At 44.2% G+C, this 8,242-nt stretch overlaps 1 protein-coding gene across 19 annotated transcripts in view; it reads left to right on the top strand.

The window, feature by feature from the left end:
• The window catches only part of KLF12 (Kruppel like factor 12), a 488,339-nt gene that overhangs the window by 223,553 nt on the left and 256,544 nt on the right, over positions 1-8,242 (top strand). The window contains exon 1 of one of the 19 annotated variants that reach the window (XM_025197324.1): positions 1,501-1,579. The exons of the other annotated variants lie outside the window; for them this stretch is intronic. The gene's annotated coding sequence lies outside the window, so the exon portion shown is untranslated. Of the gene's footprint in view, positions 1-1,500; positions 1,580-8,242 lie in introns of those variants that run through there. 19 annotated transcript variants of the gene reach the window in all.

Genomic DNA, 8,242 nt, shown 5'->3' with positions numbered 1-8,242 from the left:
CCCCCCCCCCCCCCCCCCGAAATTGGCCCTCACTTCCTGGGTTGTAGAGCACCAGCCGGTTTCACCCCTGAGAAGCTCTGGTGGTACTTCTGTTTTGCCAGCAGCACTTCTAGTTTGCTGCCGGCACTTCCAGGGTGGGCAATTGGCTGGTGGGGGCCCACCCCTCTCAATAATTGGCTGCTGGTGCCCCCCCCCCCAGGCCAGGAGGCACCAGTCGCGCATGCCCACTCCTCCCAGCTCCTCTCTGCTGGAGGAGCTGGGGCAGAACTAGAGGAGGAGAGATGCTCTGTCCAGCAGCCAGAACATTTCCTGGGAGGACTGAGCTTCTGTGTCTGCCAGCATATGTTCCAGGAGTGTGCAACACACATTTTTGCCATTTTTTTTAATACTGGGAGTGCTCATTATCAAACTGTAGCACCGCACTGCAAATTTTCAGCATGGTGAATGGTTGCATGTGCACTGTGTGGTTTGTGGTGCCTCAGACAGGTTTAAGGCTCCCTGAACTGCATGTGTGCATTAATATGGACATGCCCATTGTCTATGAAGAGTAGTGTCCCAGGAGACCATCTTGATGAGCAGGGATCCTGGTTTGCTCTGATTTAAAAAAAATCCCCAATTTTTGGATTAAAAAAAGTAACTCCAAATCCACATTTTTCCATTATTAAAATGAAACACCACTATATATATGTGTGTGTCTGTGTGATGGAAAATGTGGATTTAGGGTAACTTTTTTACAATGAAAAATTGGGGATTTTTTTAAAATCAGAGAAAACCAGAATCCTTGTTGAAGAGGTATCCGGAACTTCTTGGTGTGGTAGGACTGCAGCAAGGCTTGGCCCCAGGCCTCCTTACAAGGGCTGTAGTAAGACAATAACTTCTTTAGTATGCATAGTTCTTTATATAAGTTTCCACGCCATAAGCCTCATCAAGATATTACAGACTACATGCAGCAGTTCACTCCCCCTCAACCAGCTCAGTGGCTCCTCATCCAAAAGCTACTGCCTTACCAGCTACTGTGAGACAACACTGGACTCCACCCATGCTATTTGCAGCCCCAGGGAGAAGCTGCAATCCTCTTGGCAACCATAAGTTAAAGTGTCTCCTTGTATTCCACCCTGCTTCTATTCTAGAAGGAAAATCAGTTCCCCCTCTAAAGATACATACCTCAGATTTGAAGGTCTGACTTTTGGGAAAAGGTTGCATGTAGTATATGAGCAAATACAGTATGTGATATTTCAAAATGTTTTTAACAAGGTTTCTCACTAAAGGCTCTTAAAAATGAAATGCCATAGGAGGGAGGGAATATTCTTTTGTGGACTGAAGCTGGTTAAAAGATAAGAAGCAAAAGGTAGGGATAAATGGCCACTTTTCAGGATGGAGAAAGGTCAATAGTGGGATCCCACTGGGCCCGGTTTTGTTCAGCAATCTGAAAAGGGGAGTACATACTGAAATCTTAAGAGAAATCTTATTATCTGTAACTTACTCCAACTTATTCCAAAGCTGATATTGAGAACCTGCAGAAAGATCTCACAAAGCTTGAGTGAGTGAAGAAAAAAGTGACAGAGTTGCCAAATGCAAGGTAATGCACATAGGAAAAAATAGCCTTATTTATATTTACACAATTCTGGGCTCTGAGCTAGCTGTTAGACTCAGAAATGAGACCTTGGAGTCATTGTAGAGTGTTCTAAAAACATCAGCTCAACGTGCAGTGGAAACCACAAAAAAAAAAGAAGCTAAGAACAAAGATGATCAACGACAGTTATCATACTAGAAGAGCCTATAAGTGTTAGAACTCTTAAATTTAAAAGGAGAAGGCTGAAGGAGATATGATAGAGGCCTATGAAATCATGATGGGTGTGGAGAAATAGGGAACTGCTATTCCCCAAGTCCTAGAATACTAAAAGTAGGGGTCACCCACTAAAATTAGGAGTTAGATTAAAAACAAAACCTGTTTATGCAATGTGTAATTAAACTGTGGAACTTGTTGCCATAGAAGGTTGTAGAGCCAGATAGTATAGTCAGGTTCACAAAAGGAATTAGACAAATTAACAGATGGTATGTCTGTTAATAGCTGTTAAACAGAACAGTCAGGGATGATTGTGGATACCTCAGACATCCTTAAACTAATGATGGTGAATACTAGGGCCATGCGCAGCTTCAGTCCCTGATTCAATTCGGCAGAGATTTGGCCCGATTTGGTGGCCAAATCTCCAAATCCGAATCGAATCAGGAGACCCTTTCATCCCTCTGAATCAAAGTGGAACCCTCTGAATCAGTTCGGAGAGATTTGGAAAGATTCGGTGATTCGGATATAGACACAGCTTTAAATGTTTTTTCTACATACCTCAAGGTACCAGGCAGCTCGTGAATGCTGAGATGGTGAGGCGGATGGAGCATCCCACAGGAGCACAGGGGGCTCCCCAGCACTCTCAACAGCAGACCTAGAAGTGGAACAAAAGCACTTCTGATCCACTTCCAGGTCTGCTGGGGAGCATGCAGGGGGGGGCCCCCGCATCCCCCTGGTTTGGTGACTGATGCCTCCTGGGTCTGGGGGGCACCTGGGGTCCCCTGTGGGCAATCGCCAAGCTGGGAGGTGTGGGGGGGGCCCCTGGCATGCTTGGCAGCTGACCCGGAAGTGGACCGGAAGTACTTCCGGTCCACTTTCGTGTTCAACACCAAGCATGTGCCCCGCCATGCTCCTGTGGGATGCTCCATGGGCCCCAGCATTGCAGCGTTCACAAATCATGCCTGGTACCTTGAGGTATGTAGAAAAAACATTTAAAGCTGTGTCTATGGCCGAATCGCTGATTCTCTGAATTGGCATTGAATCTTCAGATTCAGATTTGGCTGAGTTGAATCGGGGACAGTGATCCAAATCAATGAATCAAATCACTGTCCCTGATTCAGGCCAAATCTGAATCCGGATTTAATATGACCTATTTCACACACCCCTAGTGAATACCAGGGAGAACATAGGTGGAAACAGATGTCACCTTTTGTCACCTTTGTGCTGCCATAAAAATTTTTATGGTGGTACAGAACAAAAGCAAATAAACATCTGTATCATTTATCATGCCACAGTGTGGTAGTGATAAAATGCAGTAATAATTTTTGCTGCTTTATTGCAGCGGACGTCTCTTTGCTTTGTGGTTGGAGAGCTTGCATAGCCTGGAGCTGCACACGCTCTCCAGCTGCCCTGGGCAGATGCTCCAGGAGCTTCAGGAGCCAAATCCTGTGCACCCTGGAAACTCCTGGTCAAGATCAGGTCTCTCTAGCTCTGGGAGTACCTGCCTGGATTTTCCCACTTACCAAGATTTGTCCCCAGGGTCTCCAGGGCATCTCTCATTAAGTGGGGAAAGTTGGGGTTTCCTTGCTTGCTGAGACAGAAATGTGTCTTGGTAGGTGGGGAAAGCTGGGTAGGCACTCCTAGGGCTTGAGGGGCCTGAAGTGTGCAGCATCAGGCCCCTCAAGCCCCAAGAGAAAATGCCACTTGTTGTCCCATAGCGTCAATTGGCAGGAGAATGGACAATGTGTTTTGTCCAACTAAGTGGCTCAGCTGTGGACACATCTGTTTCTACCTTGTGATGGGATGGATCTCTCTAGATATTCCCTGTTCAAATGCTCTTCCTCTAAAGCGGGGGAGGGCTAACCTTTATGGCAGGCATACCACAAGGGAAACCACGCTTCCTTCCTGGGTGCCACTCCAACCCCCTTCCTCTGTCTGATCTGTTGCTCTGCTCTATCCTCCCTTCCTGATCCATTGTTCTGCTCTCTTGTGCTTTCCCTATCTGTTGCTATTCTCCCTGCTGGATCCACTGCTGCATGCCACACAAAGTGTCTGTGCATGCCAACTGCGCCATGAGTTGACCACCCCTGCTCTAAAAGTATCTATAGCTGCCACTTTTGGAGAGAAGATACTCAGCTAGACAGAATATTGCTGTGACCAGTATGGCATTGTTTTTGTTCTTATGAGTAGCTGGGATACTGGGTGGGGGAAGCAATAGATGTAATAAGTTTTGACTTTAGCAAGGCATATAGTGCAGGTAAAATTTGATTGGGTGGTAGCTTCAAGAAACATACTCAAAGAGGAATTATTAATAGTTCACCATCAAACTGGGTGATTATATCAAGTGGGATGATGGAGGGGTCTGTCTGGGGTCTGGTACTATTCAATATCTGCATTAACAAGTTGGATGATGAAAAGGACACTTATAAAAGTTGCAGAAGGCAAAGCTGGCAGGTGTTGAAAGCACTTTGGAAAACAGGAACAGAATTCAAAATGATCTTGATAAATCAGAAATGTTCCAAAATCAATAAATTTAAATTCAGTAGAGACAAGGGAAAAGTGATACATTTAAGAAGTCAAATGTGCAAATACAAAATGGGGAACAACAGCCAAAGAAACAGTACTGCAAAAAGTGGTATGGAAGTTATGGTGAACTATAAACTAGGACAGTGCTATAAAAAGGTGAATGTCTTTCTATGATATAACAGTGCTTTATGTAAGAAATGTGAGGAAAATTATACAGCTCTACTTGGCATTAGTGTCTGCTGTGGAATACCACACTTCAGGAAACATGTAAATAAGTTGGAGAGAGTCCAGACAACAAGAACAATAAGGAGTTTAGAAAACATGTCCTATGAGGGAAGTTTGAAAGAATTAGGTTTGTTTAATCTTTAAAAGAGAAGACAGAGAGAGATACAGTAAAGATCTGCAAGTATGTAAAAACAAAACAAAACAAAAAGTTGCTGAAGAGGGCAGTGATCAGTTGTTCTCTACGTCCACTGCAGGTAGGACCAGAAATAATCTGCTTAATTTATCACAAGGGAGATTTAAATTAGACATGGAAAAATATGCTAACTAAAGATTGGAAGAGGTTATCAAGGAGCTTGTGGAAACCTGATCATGGAAGTTTCCAACAGGTTAAATGAACATATGCTAGGTATGGTCTTGCTAGGTGTAGCCCCATCTTAGGGCAATGAATAGACAAGATAACCTCTTTCACCCCAAATTTTCATGGTTCTGTGACTTTACATGACCATCACAAAGTTCTTTCTCCATTTAAGGAGCAAGGGGTAGGCGGGGTGGGGAGGGGGTCTTGTGACTATTTTAGTATATGATCTACTATCTTTATGATAAGATGTCTATTATGCCAAGGTTGTACTATACTTTCAGGAGTAGATTAAGAACAAATGTTGAAATTAGAATCAGTAAGCAAAGCTTGAGTGATCCTGCTATTTCATCTACTTTGTGTGTGTCTGATTAGAGGCCAGCTCTGTGTCATTACTGGAAGAAGAAATTTAGCAGCAATACATTTGACAGTGCTAATAAATTATGCCCTCATGAGTTTTACTCGCTTATTTGCTTGGAACTGACATTTCAAATTGTAGTTCAGTCAGAAGATGTTAGTTGATATTCATGATTAAGTCCACTTATATATTTGAAATGTAGTGATTTCAGCAGCTAAATAAACAGCTAGTGAAAGTGGTGGAAAAATGTAGAAAATAGATTTGGAAAATAATTTTTGATAACATCTTGCATAAATAATATGGTACAGTGCTTCTCTTTCATAAAACTAATATTGATAGTCAAGCATTTTGCATGTTACAACATGGTACATGATCTCAATTGAAACAGGAGCTAGAGATCATTAACCTAATAATGGAGAGACTAATAAAATCCTTGTATTATAAAGAGATGCTACCCTGTACCATAAAGCAAAAGGAAGCTAGCCTTCAGTTATAGTCCTAATTTTTGTAACCTCCCCTTGCAGAATTTTGCCAGACCATAATCAAGCTGCCTGAAACTTCACATGCAAATTTGAGATGTAGTTCATTTTTTTTCTAAACTGATGAAAATCAGGAAAGGGTAGTTAGGTTCCAGGAAAGGGAGGTGACAGTTTCACAACAAGGCACATTACTTTTCTAAGATGTTTTCCTAGTTTTTTTATTAACATTATAATTATAATCAGGACTTTTCTAGAAGTTTCACATTTGGTTTTATTATATTATTGGTTCTGGTGACTAAGTGCTTTTGTCTAAATTTGAGCAGTTGTATCATATCATAAGAAAGTTCACCAGGATCATAATTTGACATAATTTGATCATAATTTGACATGAATAAGACTGAGTAGCATCTTACTCTAAAAACAATTATCTTTTCGAGAAAGCCATTCCAGACACAAAGCTGACCTGTATTTATCCAAAAGCTCTCATATGTGTGTGTGTGTGTGTGTATCTATATATCTAGATATATAGATACACACACACACACACACATATATATTTGTTTTCTTTGTGAGATCTTTTTTATAAAACAAAAAACCAAAACAATGCACCAACCACATTTTTTTACTGAAAAAGAAATGAAAGCCAAAGAGTCATTGAAGTCTCCAGTAAACATTTCCCTATTGTTACTGATTTTATGCAGAAGGCACTCAGCTACTATGGTAATAGGCAGCAGTATAAAATCCTAAAATAGATTGGCAATAAGGCACTTTCCCATGGGATTAACCCTCCCTCAGAGAACATGGCCTTTATAATTATGAATTGTGTTTGCATTTATCATGAGCACTGCAAAATTTCAAACAGTCAGTGGCACCTTGCATGAACTTTTGGACTCTGCAGTTAGAAAGTAAGTACCGTGAAGAATACCAAAAGCTGTATTGTAGTTGCATACAATGCAAGCAGTCAGTGGATGAGAGAGAAATCCTGAAAGAAGACAAGGCAAGCAAAGCTAGTAATATCACACCCTACAGGATTTGAGCACTGACATATGATTTTATCTGCCAACATCTAGGTTACCCTAAGCCAGGGGTTGTCAACCAGGGGTACGCGTACCCCCTTGCGTACTTGAGAAGGCCCTAGAGGGTATGTGCGGGTGGGCGGGGACAGAGTGCTGCCATGTGCCATCCTGTGCTGCCATGCAGTCACTGTCCACCTGGCTGAATGTGGGGGGTGGAGGAAGCTTGCACATGGCAACTGCCATCGCTCCGCGTTCTGTCATGCACTGCCCCACCCCCCGCCCCACGCTGCATCCAGTTGCCGGGGTTACACTGATTCAAAAAGGTTGAAAAACCCTGCCCTAAGCCTTAATAAATTACGTATATGTGTAAGGTACTGGGATGTGGACAGTTAACTCACAGTCCCCCAGCATCCCAGGATGCTTTGCACCTCCCCCTTTTTTAGGGGGAGGTGCAAAGTCTCCTAGCATCCCAGGTGTTTTACACCTCTCCCTTTAAACAAGTGAACAGACATTCACTTTTGATTCCATAAATGCAACCACATGCCCCCAGTGGCTCAGGCCAGAAGCCAGGGGGTGCTAGAACACACCTCTCTGCTCAGCTGGTGCAGAGAGCTTGGGCCAAGACTAGCCCACCCACACTGCAAGGGGCAGTTTGCAGGAGAGGTGTAAAGCATCATGGGATGCTATGGGACTGTGAGTGAACTTGAATGAGGAGGGGATCTGGGACAGAAGTTTAATAAACCTGTGGCAGGGCACTGGATGTGCCTGCCACTTTAAGAGGTCAGGCAGCCTGATGAGCCATTGGCAGGTGAGGGTCAGGGCTAATTGCAGAGTCAGCTGACCCAGGCAGCTGGCAGAGGTGGCTAGGCCTGATCAAAGGAGTCATTTGATTGAAGAGATTCATCTGACTGGAGGAGGGTTGGGCTTAGGGTATAAGCCTGGGCCCTGAGAGCAGGGCTGGCAATAACATCTTGGGAGCTGGTGGAGGAACATCACCCAGCAGGAAGACTGCCACTCCTGAATGCCAGCAAGGAGAAAGACATCCAGAGGTTTGGGTAGGAACTAAGGGGTTGCAGGAGGCTCCTAGGGACCCAATGTAGGGTCCAGAGCCACAAGGAGGGGGCTGAGTGCCTAGAGCCTGTGGAGAGGCCAGATGAGCTGAAAGAGAGAGGGGCTGAGTGCATAGGGGCTTGTTGAGAGGAGGGCTCAGGACAAGCCCAGAGAGAAGCTGTATGCACAGAGGGTTTGTGAGAGGCAGGGCCAAGATGAGCCCGAGAAGGAAGAGGCTGCAATAAGGAAGACCTGTGAAGGGTTTTGAGCCTGCAGAGAGAGAAAGAAAGTGATCTACAGAGGTGCTGAAGTGGGTGAACCCATAGAGAGGAGAGGGCTGGCAGTTGAAGGACAGACCCTGAGAACCTCAATGGGCTTATGCTGGGGCTAGGGCCAAGGAGGGGCCAAAGGGTGTGGGAGCCCACTATAAGAGCGGGCCAGAGCTGG

The sequence above is a fragment of the Alligator sinensis genome, unplaced genomic scaffold, assembly GCF_000455745.1.
Source record: "Alligator sinensis unplaced genomic scaffold, ASM45574v1 scaffold241_1, whole genome shotgun sequence".
NCBI lineage: Eukaryota > Metazoa > Chordata > Crocodylia > Alligatoridae > Alligator > Alligator sinensis.
This window is presented reverse-complemented; position numbering and strand designations above follow the sequence as displayed.